This window comes from Heterocephalus glaber, unplaced genomic scaffold (assembly GCF_053883595.1).
Source record: "Heterocephalus glaber isolate CG9 unplaced genomic scaffold, H.glaber_assembly_v1.0 deba00001790, whole genome shotgun sequence".
Taxonomy (NCBI): domain Eukaryota; kingdom Metazoa; phylum Chordata; class Mammalia; order Rodentia; family Bathyergidae; genus Heterocephalus; species Heterocephalus glaber.
Genome location: NW_028258473.1, coordinates 143,628 through 167,065, shown reverse-complemented (window position 1 = coordinate 167,065; position 23,438 = coordinate 143,628). Strand labels below are relative to the sequence as shown.

Sequence of the window (23,438 nt, the reverse complement as noted above, 5' to 3'; positions counted from 1 at the left end):
TGAAACACTTCTGTTTTCATGCATTTAAGATAAGGAATATTGATCATTTAAAGAATTTTATAGCATTTCTCTTTATATGTATACCCAACTATTTTCAAGCTTATAGCTATTTAGTTTGTCTTTTTAGCTTAATAATTCTAATTTATTTTAGTTTAGGACTTCAGAAGCTTTAATTGAAAATTTAATGAATACAAAAGTACTACATGCACCTTCTAAAACAAAATTAAACAATGGAGCAATTTATGATATAACAGAGGGAAAATAACATCATTATCTCAGTTCCCAGAAATAAGCACTATTAACAATCAAGTGGATTTTCGAGCTAAATGTGTTTTTAAAGTATTAAAATTTGAGTGTCAAAGTTTTCCTTTTTGTTTCTCAGTTTCTCAGATACCAGAAAAAGAACATTAGGTCTTGACTCAATATTTGTGTCATGCAGAGAAAGAAAGCAGTGATTCCCACCTCTGAAGTTAGAATACTCTATTGGTTGGAATTTGGATTTCTTTTTCTGGTTTAATCTTCTCCTTCCTCCTGAAAGGAAATGCCATTTGGCGTTACTTTATTACTTATATTATAAGCTAAAGTAAACTTAAAATAATGATTTAAGTATTTGAAATACCCTTTGGGAAAAAGCAGAGACCCAATGGGATATTGTAAAACTAGAGCTTTGAATCCCTGTTTCAGTGTATTGATCTTTAACAAAGTACCTGATCATTTCTCCCAGTGGGTATTAAACAGGCTGCTGATGGAAGTGTACTGATTTAGAGGAAACAATGTGCATCCATTTCTCTTTAGTAATAAGTTTCTATCTGCAGGAAATAGTTTAACACAGGTACGTAGGGGTGTGTGTGTGTGTGTGTGTGTGTGTGTGTGTGTGTGTGTGTGTGTAAGGGGGATCAATCCAAAGGTCAAATTTGGATTATATGCTAGTTCTTGAACAATTTCTGTCCAAATTGCCTGAGGCGTACATAAAAATCATTAAAAGGCAAATACCTGGTTTTTTGAAGCCTTGGACTAAGTACCAGGAGTTTACAGAAGCTATTTTCTTTTTCAAACTATTGATTGGCAAATTCAAAGATTTTGTGCGCACTTCTCAGAACAGGCACCAGTTTGACATTTTTTCCTTATTTTTCTTTCAATGAAATGCATTTTTCCTTTAATATAATGTTCTTTGGAAATGCACAATGGATTTTAAAATTATATTCTATATGATTCTAGTCCCTGCACTGGTTGATATCTACACAAGAAAAATAAATACAAACTGCTTTCTTACTGCTATTCTGATTAGAATCCTTTTCTTTTCCCTTCTTTAGGAAAATGACAGGCTTGAGCCAGGCATTCTAAGCAAGGCTTTTTTAAAAACTCTTTGAGTCATCATTCAAAATCTTCTCTACCTTCAAATCCATTATTCCTCTAACATAATCCTATTTATTATTCAATTCTAGTCTGTTTCTCAAATGGTCATATATTTGTTTGTCTTGTTTCTTTCTCTTACTAGATTGCCAGTTCCTTGAGGTAACAGACATGCCTAGGTCTAGTTCCAAAATATGCTAAAATAATACTTGTTAACAGAATTGTTAATATTTGGCCCAAACACTGCCTAGGTTTGTGTTACTCATGCTTTTCATGAAAAACCATAAGTATCTATAACATTATAAACATGTTCAGATATTACAAAAAGATCAATTGGAGCCAGAAACAATTTGTAAGAGTTTTAGATATTAATGGCCTTTTAATATATTTTTGATGATTTAAGTTTGCTACTACTATGTAGAAATGTATACTGTTTATGAAATATTGTGTGATATTCTTTATTAAAATAGTAGTTGAGACAGAGCATTTGGTGGAAATACATCTAGGATTCAGATCTAGTTCAGCCATTACCTGTGGAATTTAGGTAAATCAAAATTTAGTGTCTTGGTTAGGAAAGGGAGATGACCTAATCTTCCTGATAACCACAAAAGTATTGACAGACCAGTACATCAGAAATATGTCAGATGGAAGAGCACTTGCCTAGCATATGTTAGGTCAGTGTTCAGTCCACAGTGTGGGGGAGAAAAGGAGAAGAAAAAATATATTTGAAAGTATTTTATAAATTAAATATCATATAAATATGAGGTTCTTAGGACTCTGTCCCTGGCCCGTGGCTCATGGGGAAGGGGAACCTGACTCTCTAGAAGCCAGGTAAGTGCCTAGGGCTGGGAAATCCAGGGAAAAATGAACGCAGAGCCCACAGGTGTTGTGAACTGTAAAAGCAGCATGGGTGGTTTGCTCCAAGGAGACCTTGTCCACACAGCAGACAACAACCAGAGAGAGATTCCACCAAGGACGCCCACCATGTCTCTAGAGAGTGCTTAATCAGGCGCCATTTAGGGAATAGATTGATTATTTAAATCTAGGACTCAAAACAACTAAAAAACAACTTCAGTTCAGTTCCCAGTGTTGCTCTCCAACAGTGACTGAGCGAGTGAGGGCCATGGTAGATATCCATGGATAGGGAGTAAGGCAGAAAAAGATCCCCTGAGAAACTTAAACTCAGTCCAGGAAGACACAAGCACTGCGTCTTGGAGTGAGAAGCTAGGCTAAGCAAGGTGAGTTGCCCTTAGAAATCACTAGGTTTGAAAATGCCAGCATACTTGCTTTGCTGCCTATATCCAGCATAGATCTGAAGCCTGAATGCCTTTATCTACCAGTATGAGGAAGGACACATCTCGGTATGGACATTGCCACTGAATGGGGTAAACAGAGGGACCTCGGGGCAGGGGGTATCTCACAAACCTAACTGTAAGAGTACGTGGAGAAAACTGAATTTCTGGACTACAAAACAGTGCATCCTGAAAGGAATCCATTCATTCAAAAATATAGAGGGTTTCTTTTTTCTGTTTTTTAACTCATTTCCTCTTTTGTTTCTCCCTTTACTCTTTCTTCTTCCCTGGTTTACAGGGTTTGGGGCTATTTTGTTTTGTACTTTTTTCCTTCCTTTTATTCTTTTTTTCTTTTCTCTCTTCTTTTCTCTTCTATTTCTCTTTGCATTTTTTTCTGTTACCTTTATCTAATCCTCTAAATGTCCTTATACTCCTTACCCTTTTTCCCTGAAAATAAGACATAACCAGAAAATAATCGGCCTTGAAAACTAGAGATCAAAAATTCCAGTGCCGATCTTTAGCCTTATCTGCGATTACAGAGTAGCCACCAAGCTGGAGAAGAGTGAGGTGTAATCTTCCTGACACTGGCCATCACCATGGTAACAACCAGTGCTTATTTTCCAATTAGGCCTTATTTTTTGGGAAAAGCAGGATCCGTTCTCTTACTTTTATCTCCTCCTCACCTCCCATTGCATGGTTTTTCAAATTTTTCTTCTTATGTTCTCCCATTCCCAGCTCCCTTTATCTTTCAAAATATAATCGTTAACACATTCCCCACAGCTTGAACCACCACTGGTACATTCATGACTCTCCCGTTCCAAGACTTGTACCACTCAATGGGACTGTCCCATGCCACCCAATAAGACACTCATGTAAGTACTATTAGTGGTTCAAGTCAGTGGGAATATAACACATTCAAACCAGAGCTTCACAGTAGCCAGACATATAAATTTCAATGCTGTCATGAATGTGTTAAACTTTATTAATGTTTAGATAGGTTACTATGTTACTAATGTGGAATTCTTTTCTATCATTATTGGAGGTAGTTATCGCATATAGTAAATATTTGCTGTATGTCAGTATTTGGTTTGTATTAGTCTTTACACTACAGTTACAGATTTCTATTCTAAGGTTAAAGGCGATACATTATTGGTTCTTATGTTATATCAATATCCACTTTCTCTTGGACAGTATTACTGTTGCTGATTTACTTGATATTGCCAGGGTCACATAGTTATTGCTATCAGTAGGTTTTCTCAGTATGCCAACACCCAGATTGCCTTTGTGATATTAATAATACTGCAGTGCATTCACAGAAAACTGGGTTCTGGGCCAATTGCACTGTATCTCCTCCTCCCAAATTAACAGAGGTGGTCAGATATTGGACAAAGGCAAAGGACTATAGTTAGTCACACCCTGAGTATACTACTAAAAAGCAAACTACCTAAAGAGATCTCCATACCACCACCGAAGTCCTTCCAATATAAGCAATCATGAAGCTCAGCACAAAACAAACAAAAACAATAGAAATATGAGAAGACAAAGCAACAAAATGCCTCCTCAAACTCCCAACCTCCCAGAACTGATCCATGGGGTATCAAGAGTGAAGAATGCAAAAGCCACACAGCCTAATTATTCAAAAGGGTAACACCAGAGATTAAAACACAGATCAATGAGGTGCTTGACAGGATCACTGAAGATATATCTATTCAGATAATGGAGGTAATAAAATGATGGGGGAGTTTATAGAATACACTAATAAAAAGTTACCTGAGCTAAATAAAATGATATAAAACATGATTGAACAGTTTAGCAAGGAATTAGAGTTCATGAAAAGGTTTAAAACACAAATACAGGAGATTTAAAATTATAATGAAAGTATGGGCAGCAGAAGTGATAATTGTGAGCATAAAATATCAGAATCAGAGGACAGGGATGCTTTTAAAGGCCAAATACTCAGAGATACCTTAAAAACAACAAGAGAAACTGGAAAGTAGGGTGGAGGGGTGAAGGGCACACAGGTAATGGGGAAAACATAAGAACAAAGATACATCATGTACAGGTACAAGCACCCAATGATAAATGTAAATGTATTGTATACCTAAAATGTACCAACAAAAGTATTTAAGCAAAAAAAAAAGAAAGAAAGAAACTGGAAAGTAGATCCTACTGCTGATAGCTGAGGCTAAAAAGATTAATCAGAATTGCTGAGTAGCAGAGCCACCCAGTGCAGAGGAAGTGAGCATTTCGCGCTGCCATACCACCGTCCCCAGCACCTAGGAGCTGAGCCTTTCCGGCCACCATACCACTGCCCCAAAGGCTGAGGAAGAGAGCCCCCCCAGTGCCAAGGAGGTGAGCTGAATGGGTGCCAGCAGTGCACACACCCACCTCCTCTGTTGAAATGAGAAGACTCATAAACAAGTCTTAAAACCAGACTTCCATATCACCTAAAGCAACAACAAAGGGAAACGAGATGGAACAATCTGATACTCAACCACCTGGATTCCCTGTACTGGCAACAAAAGAGGATCTTGAAAAAATGAAATCAGAAATAATTTCTCAGATAACAGCAGAGACTGTGCCCATATTGCAAGACATCATGAGTGAATCTAGAGTAGACACAGATAAAATATAGAGGAGCTGAGGAACATGAAGGAATCCCAACATAGGAAACAAATGGAATCCATAAACAGATGCAAACACATTTCCAGGAGATTAAAAACTGCGATGAAAGTTTACGCACCAGAGTGAGCCAATGTGAGGACAGAATTTCAGATATAGAAGATATGATTGCAATCACAGACCAGGAAAAATAAATGTGTCTAAAATAGTAAGGGACCATGAGAAATCAATCCAGCACCTGCTACACAATGCAAAGAAGAATAACATAAGACTGATCAGAGTCAATGAAGAAACACGAGAGACTGTGGGTGATACAAAAAAATCTGTTCATAAAAGTGATGGCAGAAAACTTCCCAAGCAGGGGAGAAGAACTTGACATACAGATAAGTGAGGCATATAGGACTCCAACTAGCCTTGATCAAAAAAATCTACACATAGGCATATAATTGTTAAGATTCCAGAAACCCAACAGAAGAACAAAATTCTACAAGCAGTTAGAGTAAAGAAACAAATCACATAGAAAGGAAAGCCCACCAGAATCACAGCAGGCTTCTCAACATAAACCTTCAAGGCAAAAAGAGCTTGGAGTGATGTACTTGAAGCCCTAAAGGAAAACAGCTACCAATCCAGATTGATGTACCCTGCAAAACTATCTTTCAAACTTGATGGAGAAATAAGATACTTTCATGACAAAGAGCACCTTGGGAACTTCATGAATAACAAACCAGCACTCCAAAAAATTTTAGACAATATACCAGGTAAAGATAATGAGAACCACAATGTCAGGAAGCCCAGCAGAATTAATCCATCAGGCCCAACAAGAAATTAAACACAAACAGGGCGAATCCAACAAAAAAAAGTCATGACAATGATAAGTCACTACGTATCAGTTATAACCATCAATGTTAATGGTCTCAATTCACCAATCAAAGAAATAGATTTGCAGAATGGGTCAAGAAGAAAGATCCAACAATATGTTGCATACAAGAAACACACTTCATTGAAAAAGAAACTCAGACTGAGAGTTAAAGGGTGCAAAACAATACTCCATGTGACTGGAACTTGAAAAAAAAGCAGGAGTAGCTTGAGATTTAACTCATCAGTGGTTCCTGCACCTGCCTCAGAAGCACAAGGTCCCCGAGTTCGATCCCTGGTACCAGAGGAAAAAAAAGCAGGAGTAGCTATCCTTTTTGCAGATCAAGTGGATTTCAAACCAACACTGATTAAGAGAGACAAAGAAGGACATTACATTCTTGTGAAGGGAACAATCCAAGAGGAAGACAATCATAAATATGTATGCACCAAAACCTACTGCACCCAACTGTATAAAATGAATACTAACAGACATGAAAAATCAAATCAGCACTAATACCATTGTAGTCGGGGAGCTCCATACCCCACTGTCACAAATAGATCAACTAGACAAAAAGTAAACAATGAAATACTAGAGCTCAATCAAACTCTTGAACAAATGAACTTAACAGATGTTTACAGTGTTCCATCCCACAAAATCAGAATATACATTTTCAGCTGCACACAGGCCATTCTAAAAAATAGACTACATACTAGCTCATAGAACATGTTTAAGTAAGTGCAAAGGAATTGAAGCTGTCCCCTGTATATTATCAGACCATAGTGTGATGAAATTGGAGATCAATAGAAAAAGAAACTGCAAAAATTTCATAAACATGTGGAAATTGAACAACACACTTCTGAATAACCAATGGGTCACATAGGAAATTAAGAAATCAGACAGTTCCTACAGTTAAATGACAATGATAGTACAACATATGGGAATCTATGGGATACAATGAAAGCAGTCTTACTAGTTAAATTCATAACAGTGAATACTCATATTAGGAAAACAGAGTGAGCCCAATTAAACAACCTGATACTGAACCTCGAGCGTCTAGAAAAAGAAGACCAGGACAAACCCAAAGCTCATACAAGGGAGGAAATTATAAAGATTAGAGCAGAAATCAATTCAATGGAGATTAAGAGAACAATACAAAAAATTAATGAAGCCAAGAGTTTGTTCTTTGAAATAATAGACAAAATTGACAAACCCTTAGCCAACCTTATCAGAAAAAGGAAAGAAAAGGCCCAAATCCATGCAATTAGGAATGAAAAAACCGCTGGGGATTTAGCTCAGTGGTTCTGCTGCCTGCCTTACAAGTACAAGGACCTGAGTTCAATTCCCAGTACCAAAAAAAAAAAATTTCATGCTCGCTTCAGCCACACATACACTAAAATAGGAATAAAAAGGATGAAATTACAGTGGACCCAGCAGAAATCCAGAGGACCATCAATACCTACTTTGAGAACCTATACGCCAATAAAATGGAAAACACAGAAGAAACAGACAGATTCCTAGATCTGTATGAACTACCAACGTTGGACAAAGAAAACCTAAATATTCTAAACAACCCAATATCAACCAATGAAATTGAAAACGTAATTAAAAACTTACCAACTAAGAAAAGCCCGGGTCCTGATGGCTTCACACCTGAATTCTACAAGACATTTAGAGAGGAACTACTGCCACAACTGTTAAAAGACTTCAATGAAATTGAAAACTTAATTTAAAACTTACCAACTAAGAAAAGCCCAGGTCCTGATGGCTTCACTGCTAAATTCTGCAAGACATTTAGAGAGGAACTACTGTCACAACTGTTTAAACTCTTCAGTGAAACTGAAAGGGAAGCAATTCTTCCAAATTCATTCCTGGAATCAAGCATCACCTTGATCCCCAAAGCAGAGAAAGACCCAACTGAAAAAGAGATCTATAGGCCAATCTCACTAATGAACATAAATGCAAAAATCCTTAATAAGATAATGGCAAACAGAATGCAGAAGATCATCAAGAAGATCATACACCCTGATCAAATGAGATTCATCCCAGGGATGCAGGGATGGTTCAACATATGCAAATCAATCAATGTAATACACTATATTAATAGAGCCAGGGGCAAATCCATATGATCTACTCAATAGATGCAGAAAAAGCATTTAAGAAAATCCAACATGCATTTATAATAAAAATCGTACAAAAAATTGGAATAGACCATCTCTACCTCAATCTGATGAAAGCCACCATGGAAAACCAATAGCCAATATCATACTACATAGTCAAAAACTGAAATTCTTCACACTAAAATCAGGAACAAGATACAGATGTCCACTATCACCACTCCTTTTCAATATAGATTTTGAATCATTAGCCACAGCAGTTAGACAAGAGAAAGGAATATAGCAAATGAAGAAGTCAAATTGTCATTATTTGCAGATGACATGATACTCTATATAGAAGGCCCCAAGAATGCCATGAAAAGTCTTCTAGACTTAATAACCAAATTCAGTAGAGTAGCTGGATACAAGCTCAACACACAAAAATCAGTAGCTTTCCTCTACACAAACAACAGGCTCACTGAGAGAAATAGGGCAAAAAATTCGTTTTAGAATAGCATCCAAACAACTGAAATACCTAGGAATCAACTTAACAAAAGAAATCAAAGATCTCTTCTCTAAAAACTATAGCACTCTGAAAAGAGAGATTGAAAATGATATCAAAAAATGGAAAGATGTCCCTTGCTCCTGGGTAGGAAGAATCAACATAATGAAAATGGCCATACTTCCAAAACTGCTATATAGATTCAATGCAATCCCAATTGAAATTCCAGCAGCATACTTCATAGACCTTGAGAAAACAGTCCAAAAGTTCATTTGGAACCAGAAGAGACCTAGAATAGCAAAAGCAATTCTAGGCAATAAAGACAAGGTAGGGGTATCACAATCCCCAACTTAAAACTATACTACAAAGCTATTGTGATAAAAATAGCATGGTACTGGCAAAGAAACACACCTGAGGACCAGTGGAACAGATTAGAAGATCCAGAAACAACTCCAGACACACTCAGCCACCTCATCTTTGAAAAAGGAGCCAAACACCCTCACTGGAGGAAAGATAGCCTCTTTAATAAATGGTGCTGGAAAAATTGGGTTTCAATTTGCCAAAGATTAAAACTAGACTTATATGTCTCACCATGCACTAAACTAAAATTAAAATGCATTAAAGATCTAAATATTAAAACAAAAATGCGGAACTGGCTGGAACAGCAGTTAGGTAGAACTCTTGAAAATATTGGTGTACAAAAAGATTTTATGAACAAAATCTCAGTTACCCATGAACTAGCACAAACAATCAACAAGTGGAATCTCTTCTTATTAAAAAGCTTCTGGCCGGGGATTTAGCTCAGTGGTTTCACTGCCTGCTGCGCAAGCGCAAGGACCCGAGTTTGATCCCTGGTACCCCAAAAAAAAAAAAAAAAGCTTCTGCACAGCAGGAGAAACCACCAACAGTGTGAATAGACAACCAACAATGTGGGAAAAATTTTTCACCTTCTGTTCCTCAGACAGAGGTTTACCATCTAGAATCTATAAAGAACTTAAAAAAAAATCAGACTTCCCAAATTTAAAGACCTAATCCAAAAATGGGCATCTGAAATGAACAGATATTTCTCAGATACAGAAGTAGAAATAGCAAATAAACTTATGAAAAAATGTTCAACATCACTGGTCATTCGAGAGATGCAAATGAAAACAACACTGAGATTTCACCTCACTCCATAAAGAATGGCTGCTATCATGAAATCAACCAATAACAAATCCTGGTAGGGCTGTGCGGAAAGAGGAATCCTGCTCCACTGATGGAGGGACTGTAGACTGGTACAACCACTGTGGAAATCAGAATGGAGATACCTCAAAGAACTAGGACTGGAAGTCCCATTTTACCGAGCTATTCCCCTGCTGGGTATTCGTCCCCAAAGAATTAAAAGAATCATACCACTGTGATATATGTGTACCCAGGTTCATAGCAGCACAATTTGTAATAGCTAAAACTTGCCAGCAGCCTAATTGCCCATCAACTAGAGACTGGATAATGAAAATGTGGTTGTTTTCTAAATTGAAGTACTACTCAGCCATAAAAAATGAGAAATTAGAGACATTTATAGTTAAATGAATACACATTGAGGCGATACTCTTAAGTGAAATAAATAGGGCACACATGTGTAAATGTGGAATAGTTTCTCTAGTGTGAGAAACTGAACTTGTAAATAAGGGTTAAATGGTATAATAGATAATGTGAAATAGGAAGAAAAGGGGGAAGGGGAAGTGAGATGGGTGGGGAAAATAAAAGAAGGGAATGGAATCAATATGAGAAAATGGAAACAAAGTCTTTGTATGTATGGAGGGATGGAGGTGTTGAAGGGAGGGCAGGGGAATGTGGAAAAAATAAGAACCATAAGAGATTATGTAAAGGTGCACATTTCCAAGATGAATGTCATTATATTGTATACCTAAAATGTACCAATAAAAGTAATAAAAAAGGAAGAACAGATTAATCACAATTAATCAGAATTAATTAGAATTAATTAAGATTAACCTGAATTCGTGAAAAATCAGAAGGCAGAACAAAGGGCATAAAAACTGCAGAAATCATAATAGAAAACTTCCCAAATATAAAGAAGAAGTAAACATACAAATAAGTGAAGGATTTAGAACCTCAAATAGCCAAGTCAAAAGAGAACCTTTCTGCATCACATCATAGTTAAAACTTCAGAATTCCAACAAAGGGACAGAATCTTAGAAGCTATTAGCAAAAAGCAACAAATTACTTATAAAGTAAATCCATTTGAATTACACCAGATTTCTCAATAAAACCTTAAAATCAGGAGAACTACAAGTAAAATGTTTCAAACCTTAACAGATAACAAATTTTAACCTAGATTTATGTAATCCTCGAAATTTTCTTTCTAAATTGATGGAGAAATAAGGTATTTCCATGACAAAGACCTCAAGAAATCCATGGCCACCAAACTAGCACTCCTAAAACTTCTCAAGGATATCCTAGAAAGTAACAGTGAAGCCAACAATACCAAAAATTGTAATAGAATGAATAAATAAGACAGGGTTTGTAGTTAAGTAGTAAGGAGGAAAAAAAAAAACAAAAGGAAATCAGCAATGGGTAAAACTGGAATTACAGGAATAAGTCAAAACCCCTCAGTAATAGCTCTCATTGTGGATGGTCCCAATTCCCCAATCAAAAGAAACAGATTGACCAAATGGCTCAAGAAATAAAATTTGGTGATATGCAGTATACTAAAAATATTTAATCCAAAAGAAATACACAGATTAAAGCTCAAAGGATAGAATACCACATTTCATGCAATGAGAACAAGGAAAAAAGTAGCCCTAATTTCAGACAAAGTAGATTTCCAGTGAAAACTGATAAGAGGCAAAGAAGGTCACTACTTATTGGTTAATGGAACAATTCAACAAGAAGAGATAACAATGATATACATATCCACAAAACATTGCAAACCCCATTTCATAAAACAAACACAACTGGATATAAATGGTCAGATTAACAGGGACACAATTAATGTGGGGTAATCTCAATACTCCACTGTCACACATACATCAACTAGACAAAAAGATAACGATGGAATATCAAAGTTGAACCAAACCTTCAAACAAATACACCTAATACATGCTACAGACTTTCCCACCTAACAGCAGAATACACATTTTTCCTTGCAGTGCATGGCTTTTCTCCAAAATAAACCGCATGCCTGCCCTTAAAGCATATTTAAGTGAATGCAAAAGAATCAAATTTTTTCTATATATATTATCAAATCATAGTGCACTGAAACAAGAAATGGCAAAAGAAACCACAGAAATTATGTAAACACATGGAAATTAAACAATACCCTCTTGAATAATCAATTGATCCCAGATGAAATCAAGGAATAGATTAGATAGTTCATAGAATCAAATAACAATGCCAGTAAAACATACCAGAACCCATGGGACACAATGAAAGCAGTCCTGAAAGGAATGTTTATAGCTGTGAATACCCATATCAGAAAAACAAAGTGAGCCCAAATAAATAACCTAATTATGTACCTCAAAGTTCTAGAAAAACAAGAACAACCTAAATGCCAAGCTAGTTCAAGGAAGGAAATTATAATGAACAGAGCAGAAATTAATGAAATTGAAAATAAAAGAACAATCCAATCAATGAATTGAAGAACTGGGTCTTTGAAAACATAAATAAAATAGACAATCCTCTAACCATCTTACCAAAAAAGAAAAGAAAGAAAGAAATGAAAGAAAAGACTGAAACCAATGCAAATAGAAATGAAAAAGGCCAAAATACAGAAGATCATGAGTAAGTAGTTTTAGGACCTGTACATCAATAAAATGGAAAATTGTAAATAAATGCATACATTCCTAAATACATGTACTACTGAAGCTAAACCAAGAAGATATACAAGCTGTGAATAATCCAATGATTGAAGAAGTTATTCAAAAACTGCCAACTAAGAAAAGACCAGATCCTGATGAGTTCACTGCCAAATTATACAAGATCTAACATAAATATTCCTCAAATGCTTTAATATTATTGAAAGAGAAAGACACTGTTCCTGGAAGGTAGTATTACTCTGATTCCAAAACCAGAAAAGGACACAATCAAAAGAGAGAACTACAGGCCAGTCTCTTTAATGAATATAGAGGCAAAAATCCTCAACATCATGGCCAAGCAGGCTTCACCCTAAAGTATGCAGGGATGGTTCAACATATGTAAATCAATAAATGTAATGTGGCACATTAACACAACCAAGGAGAAAAATCACCCGATCACCTCAATTGATCCAGAAGATGCTTTTGACAAAATCTTGCATCTATTCATGATATTAAAAAAAAAACCTGTGAAGAAAATAGGTATTGAAGGGCTTTATGTCAGTCTGATAAAACATAGTGAGTGTTGAAGCCCTGGAGTAAGAATGGCATTGGAAGGGAAGAATAAGTGGAAGAAAAAAAAAGTTGGTAGCCAGTGGAGAACCCCTTAGGTTGTGGCTTGAGGCTACCTGATCAGAAGGTCACCAAAAGCCTGCTCCACCGCCACTGACCTCTAGGAAGCAGCACAGGGTGGCTGGCCTCCCTCTTCAGTGCTCCAGTGCCACAAGCATGACTGGTCTAATTGCTTATTATTTCAGGAAATGTGATGAGGAGGAAAAAAGTACATCTTAGATTCAAAGGCCAGTTTTGCAAGTGCATGCAACAAAAAGTGAATGTGAGGAAGAAACTTTTTGACACACACAAAAATTACAAAGCAGGCAAAGTGTTCTAATAAATGCTGATTAAGAAGAAATTCACCAAAAACAGGGGCTGAAAGGGAAAAATTCTCAGTCTTTTGTTAAAGATGTAGATCAGAACTTTGATGCAAGTCAAAGAAAGAAAATCCCAATCAACCAAGAAGACACATTAAAGAATGAGAGGGCTGTGTTTGTTGGAAATTTGCCAGTCACATGTAATAAGAAGTTGAAGTCATTTTTTAAAGAGTATGAACAAATAGAATCTGTACAGTTTTGTTCTCAGACTCTATGAGAGGGAACTGTATCTAAAAAATTGGCAACAGTAAAATGTACAATTTCTACTGATCACAAAGCACTAATGCTTCTGTTTGTTTACAGATGAGAGTGCTGCTACTGTAGAAAAGCATTGAAAAGAAATGAGGCCTAGATTTCAGTTGGATTTCATATTGTAGTTGATCTTGCATCTGAGACCTTATTTAGGGACAAGAGATTAGTATTAATTGGGAATCTCCCTTACAAAGTTTAGGAAACTGCCATGAAAAAACACTTTCTGGACTGTAGCAGTATTTTGGCAGTGAGGATTATGAGAGACCCCAGTCAGCAAAGGGTTTGGCTGTATGCTCTTTGAGAACACAGATGCTGTTCATCTTGCTCTGAAAATAATAACTCTGAGCTAATGGGAAAAAAACTCAAGAGTCATGCACTTTGTTAATATAGAAAAATTAACAAAATTCAATTCCAGGTTTGAGAAATGTCAGTCAAACTAAGCTGAGATTTAATTTTGCTCCAAAGATGCAGGACACTCTAAAAGTGTATTTCTTTGAGAAAAAGCTGTACTTACTAAGAAGAAGAAAGCATAAGAATGAGTAGATGAACTAAGAAACTGAGAAAACAGAAGAAACCATCAGAAGCTGCTGGCATTTTTCCAATAAGTTTGCCAATTTAAGTGTGGTAATCTCAGGTACTGAGAGTCAGTGTTTTATAGATTGTTTCTGTGAACTGTAGAGACTTGTATAATCGTATTCACATTGTGATCTTTTTGAAGCATTTGTCTTTCAATTTAGGAAGGTTAGTTAACATGGATTATGCATTATTATCAATGGTATAAGAGGTTTTTATTAGGCCTGGGTCAACATTTAGAATTTAAAGGATTATTGTTTGACTCTATGTTAGAAATAGATGAGCAGCACTTCAGACAGTTGTTTCAAGATATTTTTGCTGGAGATGAGACTAATTTAAAAATTAATTTAAAGAAAAACAATAAGTCTTATTACTGACTGTACATAGGCTAGGTATCCTTAATAACTTTAATATAGGAATATTGATTCTAAGTCCAATAATAATACTTAAATATTTGAGAACTGTTCCATGAAATCCACTGATTTTTCTTTCTTTTCTACTTGTAATAAGTAGAGTTTTAGAATTTTATTTTATTCCATCAACTACTAATAACTAACCAATAAGAGTGTAAAGTGAAATATGGCTCTAATGTTTTATGTTTTTTTATTTGTTTGTTTATTTGTTTTGGTACCAGCAATCAAACTCAGGACCTTGCACTTGCAAGGCAGGTGGCAGAACCACTGAGCTAAATCCCTGGCTCCTCTAATTTCTTAAATCTAACGGGTGGTTCAACTTTGTCAAAATTTTCAGCAAACTGGCCATTGAGCAGATTTCTACTTTCATTTCTATTTTTAAAATGTTCTACCAGGAAATCTTATAATCCTTAAATTAGTTTCACTCAGAGAATAAAACAGTCTTTTCAAAAAGTCATATCTAAAGGAAAGATTTCCTAATGAAATATGATAATCAGGTCATAAATTATAAATAGCATTATAGGACACATATGTGTAAATACCAAATAGTTTCTCTGATGTGAAAAACTAAAAGTGTAAATAAGGATCAAAATGTATAACTGATAATGTGAAAGAGGAAGAAAAGGTCTAAAGGGATAGGGGAAGTGGGAGGGCTAGGGGAAAGGAAAAAATATGAGAAAAGGAAAAAAGGGAAACAAAGTCTCTGTAAATAGGGAGGGGTGGAGGGGCTGAAGGGAGGGCAGGGGAATGGGGAAAAAATGAGAACCAAGATACATCAGGTAAAGGTACAAGTTCCCAAAGATGAATGTAACTGTATTGTATACCTAAAATGTACCAATAGACTTAATGAAAAAAAATAGACTTCAATAAAGAAAGAGGAATATTATTGGCACCTGCTATGGTGATAAGCTGTTACCTCTTTTACTGATCTTACCAAGCTGTATCTGAATCCAGGTTGGAAACCTGGCATAGGGGAGGTAACTCTGGATGGCTGATCTTAGGAAGAGTCTGCAGTGAATATTGATCATATCACAGATGTACGGGGTGGTGGGTGGGTGTTGTGAGTTATAACTGATTTCTTTGAAAATCTTGTCTTTTGGGAATAGCATGTAGAAAACATAAAAGTGGGGATTTGAATTCTACAGTAACAAATGTGAGGTAACATTATAATGTCCGTTGTTAAGGTTTATATCTAGATGTTCCCCCCACTCGAAAGCCTCATGCATTCATAGATGGGGCTCTTGGAAGGTGATGGGATCATGGAGGCAAGATACTCATTAGTGGATTAATCCACTAATGAGTTTATAGCTAAATATGATGTTGAGAGCTGAAGCCTGGTCATAGGTGGTGGGTCACTGGGAGTATGGCCTGGAAAGATCTATCTATCTATCTCCCTTTCTCCTCCTTTTATCTCTCTTTTCTTCCCCATTGCCTTGCCATGAGCAACTCTCCACTGTTTTGCCCTTCTGCCATGCCACTCTGCCTTAGAATCAATGAACTGTGGATCTCTAAAAATGAGCAAAAATAAACCTTTCTTCCCTTAAGTTGTGGTTGTCAGGTATTGTATCTCAGCAATGAGAAAGTAATTAAGACATCTGTGCACAAAGGCACATGCAGTTTATGTAGTCTACAGATGTTGCAAATGTATATTTAAATAGTAATATAATATATACAAAGGTATCAGGTAATAACTATTCTAAACACCATAAGGGATGCAAACCATAAAATATCCAGTCTCTCCATACAGGAAAATGGAACTTTCTTTGCTCTCTATAGAGCTATATCTTAAAGGCCCTTTGTGTTTGCATGGGATGCAACATTTGTGGACTATGTGGATTTTGCCTTCATATGTGGGCTGTGTTCACAGACTTAATTGTGGCCCTCCTGTGAACAGGGAGCTTCAAATTGTTACTGTGTAATTGAAATGTAATGCATGTTTTATAGAAACATTTCCAGAGATGCTTTGATAATTCTCTTTCACTTGGAAAAACTTCTGGTATATCTCATTGAATATTTCTACCCACAAGAGTATATTGGTATATTGGTGTTGTCATCGTTGCCTAGAATTTGATTTTTACTGATTATTGATAAAGATTATTGGTGTGCTTGATGTTAAAATTCTGATAAAACCCATTTATGACCAACCAATGGCCAATATCATATTAAATGAGGAGAAGCTGAAAGTTTTCTGTCTAAAAGCTGGAACAAGACAAAGATGTCCATTATCACCAATCCTGTTCAATATAGTGCTCAAAACATTAGCCAGAACAATTAGACAAAAGAAAGAAATAAAAGGGATATATATAGATGACATGATCCTCTACATGAAAGATCAAAAAAATTTCACCAAAAGACTCTTAGAATCAATAACCAAATTCAGTAATGTATAAGGATACAAAGGCAACACAAACATTAATAATGTTCTTATACAACAATAATAAACTCACCAAGAAAGAAACTGGGGAAATAATACCATTTACAATAGCATCAAGTAAAATTAAATACAGTCCTAAGAATTAACCTATCCAAGGAAGTAAAAGAGCTCTATAATGAAAACTATAGTACTTTGAAAAAGAAGACCAAAGAGGACACCTGAAAATTGAAAGATATCCCCTACTTCTGGATAGGTAGAACCAATATAGTCCAAATGGATATACTTGCACAACTGATACACAGATTTAATGCAATCCCAATGAAAATAGCAATAGCATTCTTCACAGAACTGGAGACAACAATTTTAAAATTCCTGTGGAACCTGAAGAAACTCAGACTAGCAAAAGCAGTCCTGGGCAACAAGAGCGAGGTAGAGGCATCACAGTCCCAGACAAGTAATATTACAAAGCTACAGTGATTAAAACAGCATGGTATTGGGGGGGAAAAAAAGACATGTGGCTCAATGGAACAGAATAGAGTATGCAGAAACACCTCCAGGCATGTTCAGCTACCTAATCTTTGACAAAGTGACTGAGAAGTTACACTGGAGGAAAGATAGCCTCTGTAACAAATTTTCTGGGAAAACTGACTATCCACATGCAGAAAACTGAACCTACACCCATATCTCTCACTATGTACTAAACTAAAATAGAAAATGGATTAAATATCTAAATGTTAAAACAGAAACAATCTGCTGGAAGATAAAATAGGCACAGCTGTTCAAGATATGGGTAAGGATGAGCAGAACCCCAATTGCATAAGAAATAGTACCAAGAATCAACAAATAAAATCATATCAAATTTAAAAGTTTCTGCATAACAAAGGAAACAAGCAGCAGTGAAGAAACAACCTACAAAATGAGAAAAAAAATTGCCAGTTATTTCTCACACAGAGGACTAATATCTAGAATATATAAAGAACTAAAAAAAAATTAGACCCCCCCCAAAGTAAAAAGCCCAATCCAAAATAGGCAACTGAAATGAATAGACACTACTCATACATAAAAAAATATTCATCATGTCTGGCCATTACAGAATCACAAATTAAAACACCGCTGAGATTCCGTCTTACTTAAGAAGGAATAGCTATTAACAAGGACTCAAAAAATAACAAATGCTGCTGAAGTTGAGGAGGGGGAAGGATCCCTTTTGTATTGTTGGTAGGAATGTGAAATAGAATAACCAGTATAGAAATCAGTATGGAAGATGTCTCAAAAAACTAGAATTGGAAATTCCATTTGATCCACGTATATCTCCTTTGGGTATCTTCCTGAAAGAGTTGAAGACATCATATTACAGGGATGTATGCATACTAATGTTTATAGCAGCATAATTTCACAATATCTAAATATTGGAAACATCCTACATGTCCATCAACAGATGAATGGAAAAAGAAAATGTGGCATTTATATACAGTGGAGTACTACTCTGACACAAAGAATGATAAACTTGAGTCATTTTTAGGAAAATAGATGCACTTTGAGACCATAATAATAAGTGAAATAAATCAGATACACAAGCTTAAATATCACGTGGTTTTTCTTATATAGAGATGGAAAGTATAAATAAAAAGTAAAATAAAAGATAGATAATAGGAAATGTGGAGATCTTGTTTAAAAGGAAAGAGGACCAAGACATGGAAAGAGAGGGAAGAAAGGAAGAGGAAGGGGACGAATAAAGAATTAAAATGTTAGGTGCAGTACCAACAACCCTCTAGGTATGTGATCATTATGTACTACAAATATATAATAAATAAATAAGAAAGAGACTCTTGAGATGTTAATACATTTGCAACGCCAGTGTTCAAATGAAAGTTCTTTTCCATCTAGTTTGAAGATATATCTACAAGGTGCTTTGACTTTTCTCAATATAGTAAAAAAGGCCAGCCTTTACACACAGATGTATTTAATTTGAGAAATTAATATTAACTTGCTTTTATCTTAAAATTAAAATGATATTTCATTATAACTAATCATAATGATATAAATATTACATATGATATACCCATAGCAAAATTCCAAGGTACATAAATAATATTTTGCTCACAAATTACGAGAACTTTTATAATCCTTATTATTTTATTCTTTTTAACCTTTAAATTGACTAAAAATTGCATATATTTATGAGTTATATAATATGATATATATACATTATAGAAAGATTCAATCAAGCTAACCAACATTTCTGCATTTTACCATCGCTCTATATTTTTGTGGTGAGAAAGTTAATCTATTTTACTGATTTTCAAATATATAATATGTTCTTAATTGTGTGTTATGGCTTGTGTTTAGATGCCCCCTCAAGCCTCATGTGAATGAGGTGGGGCTATTTCAAAGGCGGCTGAATCTAGACTGTGTGGTTCATGGTGCAATGCTAGGCCCCAGAACACTAGGATTAAGGGTGTGAGTGCTAACCATCCTACATAGTCTCAATAAGACAAAAGAGGCAGGAAGACTCTGTTAAAAATCCCTTTGTTGCTTTTGCTGTCTTCCATCACCTTTAACTGTTGCCCCTCTGCCATTCTGCCTTGAGGCAGCCAATTGCACACTGAAACCTCTGAGAACTAGAAGCCAAATAAACCTTTCCCCCTTTAACTTTGGGTGTTGGGTATTTTGTCTAAGCAAGGATAGAAAAGTAATTAAGTGACATACCCATTTCAATTTCTTTGGCTAAATAACCAGAAGTAGAATTGCTAATTCATATGCTAATTCTATTTTTAGTTTTTTTTAAAGAACCTTCATATTATTTCCCATAATACCTGTGCTAAATTACATTCTCCAGCAACAGTCTACAAGGATTCCCTTTCCCCCCACATTCTTGCCAATGCTATTATTTGTCTTCTTTATAATAGCAGTTCTCATAGGTGTGAACTAATATCTCATTGTGGTTTTATTTTGCATTGCTCTGATAATTAGTGATGTTGGACCTTGTTTCATATTTCTATTGGCCATTTGTATGTCTTCTTTTGAGAAATATCCAGTCAGATCCTTTTCCCATTTTTAAATTGATTATTTGTTTTCTTGCTACTAGCTTGTTAAGAGTTTCTTATATATTGTGGTATTAGCCCCATAGGAGATACATGGCTGAAATATTTTCTCCCAGTATGTGGTTTGTGTCTTCACCCAGTTGTATCATAGCTGTGTGGAACCATTTTTGTTTGATGTAATCCTGTTTGTCTCTTTTTGCTTTTATTGTCTGTGATTTTGTAGTACTATATATTATTTTCCAGAAAGCAATTTTATTGAGATACAGTTCACATACATACACTTTACTCATTTGATGTATAAAATTCAGTCGTTCTTAGTACAACCATTTGCATAATCAATTTTAGAACCTTTTTTTAGCCTCAATAAGAAACCTTTTTTTCTGTCATCCCCCAGCTTCCTCCCACCACACACGTACACCCTGTGAAACCACTAGTCTACTTTCTGTCTTAATAAATTTGCATTTTCTTGGCATTTATGTCAGTGGACCTACATACTGTATTGGTCTTTTGTGTCAGTCCTTTCTGTTACCATAATGTTTTCATGGTTAAACCATGTTGTAGTATATAACAATACTTCATTCCTTTTTTTATTGTGATAGGCTATACATAACACAAAATTTACTATTTCAATTATTTCTAAGAGCACAATTCAGTGGCATTATGTACATTCATAATGTTCTGCCATCACAACATTTATTTCAAGGTTTTTCATCCTTCCAAAATGAAATTCTGCATCCATCAAACAATAACTTCCCATAAGCCCCTCCGCACCTCTGTTTATACTTTCTTTCTATATGACTTTGCCTATTGAAAGTCAGCTTTCTGTTGTTGCAGCAAAACTCTTGACATAAACAACTTGAAAGAGGAAAGATTTGTTTTTCTTTGTGGTTTCAGAGTTTTCTTTCTCTGATCATCTAGCTCCATTGTTTTTAGGTCTGTAGTAAGGCAGTGTTTTAGTTAATTCCTCTTGCTGGGACAAAATACTCAGTACCCACAAGTTAAAGGAGGAGAGGTTTATTTTAGCTCACAGTTTGCAGAGGTTTTATTACAGGTCAGCTGGCTCCAAAGCAAGGTGGCATGGGTAGAGGGGCATAGCTGAGGAGAAACAATTCATGGCAGCCCAGGCAAGACACAGCAGCAGCAGCAGCAGCAAGCCTTCCTTTCCCTTTTTATTCCATTCAGGCTACAAGCCTCTTGGTTGCTGCCACTCATATCCAGGACATGGTTTCTGTCTTTAGTAAATCCAGTCAGCTACACCTAGAACTATGTTCAACCAATAAGTAGACTAATCCAGTTATCACACACTCATAATCTAGATCATACACCCCATGATCCAGACACTCTCAAAAGCCCTGCCTAGGAGCACATGGAGCTTTGGGGGAATATTTTAGATATAAACCATAGCAAGCAGAAACACATCAGAAAGGCTTTGTGTAGGAAAGATTATTACCTTATGGCAGCCAGAAGTAAAGAGAGCCAGACAGGAAGGGGCCAGGGACAAGACATAATTTCCAAGGTCACACTCTTGTGACCTACACCCTTCAGCTAGGCACCACCTCCTCAGTTTCCATTACCTCCTAATAATCCCATCAAATCATCATCTCATCAAAGGATTAATGCACTGATGGAGCTAGAGCCTTCATGATCCCATCACCTACTGAAATCCCTATCTCTCAACATGTAAGACTTTTGGAGAATATTTTAGATCTGAACCATAACACTTCTTGTAGGTACTGCATATAAGAAGAACCATATAATATTTATTCTTTTGTGTCTGGCTTATTTCATTAAGCATACCTTAATGGTTCATTTAAGCTATAATAGGTGTCAGTACTTCATACTTTTTCATGACTGAATACTTCATTTATGAATATACCTTATTTTATTCATGAATTGATGGATACCTGGGTTTTAAAATTTTTTGGATGATTATGAATAAATAATGTTATTATGGGCACCTATGTACAAGACTTTTACGGAAATATGTTCTACTTTATCTTGGGTAAATACCTAGGAGTCAAATTGTTTTGTCAACTATTTATTCTATGTTTAGTCTTTGAAAATACTGCCAGATGGTTTTCCAAATCGGATGTACCATTTTGCAATCCCACCAGTAGAGATCAAAGTTCTCATTTCTCTGTATCTTTACCAACACTTGTTACTATCTAGCTATCCTAGTGGGTACAAAATGGTATGTCATTTTAATTTTGATTTACATTTCCCTGATGACTAATGATGTCAAGCATCTTTTCATGTGTTTACTGACCACTTGTATATTGTCTTTAAAGAACTCTCTGATGAGATCCTTTGTCCTGTTTTCAAGTGGGTTGTCTTTCTAAGTTATTTAGATATTCTAGATCTAATCACTTATAAGATACATGATTTCTATTTTTTCTCTCATTCTATAGGTAGTAGTTTTACTTTCCTATGGGCATCATTTGTGGCCTACAAGTTCAATCTTCATGAAGCCCATTTTACCTATTTTTTATTACTCATAATGCTTGTTTTTTTATTGTTTCTGTTATAACCTAGAACTAAGTTCAGGGTATGTTTTTCACTCTCCGTGTCATTTGATGTTAGGTCAAAAATGACGTGATTTTATGATTTCAGAGCTCCATAATTTCCTTCACAATTGTAGCCTGGGTTTGCCATCTTAATTTCTCTCTTATTTGACTCCCTGCAGAATTAGATGGTCCTAAGGAGTCAGTATTTCCTCTCCCTCACCCTTCTATAAGGACTATTTCTTCTTGTCCTTTAGTTCACAGTGACAGAACAAAATTATGGTCATACAGGTGCTTAAATATATGGTCTCTTTGACAACTGAATTTTGCTAACAGAGACCTACTATAATAAGTATTCTATATCACTTCACTATGATGTTAGCTATTAGAGCCTACAAACCTGTGCTTTTGCTGAATAGCTTAGCTACAGAATACCTTAGCAAAAGGACTTTTCTGAGATGATTACTATAAGAGATCAAATTTCTACCAGAACAAAACTGTTACACATTTAAATCCAAAGCCTTAGATGATATCTAGGGGTTTTTTAGCCATAAATTATTTATTAATTTTAAACAGTTTAAATTATTTCATAAAATCTACTTAGCACATCTAGTTCATTTATTATATACTAAATAAGCCAAAGGCTATAACAAAGATCTCAAGCTATGTTCTCAAAATAATTCATGACCTCTTCCATTAGTACTATGTTCTAGGCACTGTAGTAGTCACTCTAATCCTCACATCATCTCTGCATGTAAAGCAGAGCTTATTCTCCTTTTA

General features: G+C 35.6%; 1 protein-coding gene and 1 pseudogene across 4 annotated transcripts in view; both read left to right on the top strand.

Moving 5' to 3' along the window:
- Eda (ectodysplasin A) overlaps positions 1-23,438 on the top strand; it is a 424,656-nt gene that overhangs the window by 346,526 nt on the left and 54,692 nt on the right. The gene's annotated exons all lie outside the window — the stretch shown is intronic.
- Positions 85-15,360, top strand: LOC147820856 (RNA-binding protein 34 pseudogene; annotated as a pseudogene).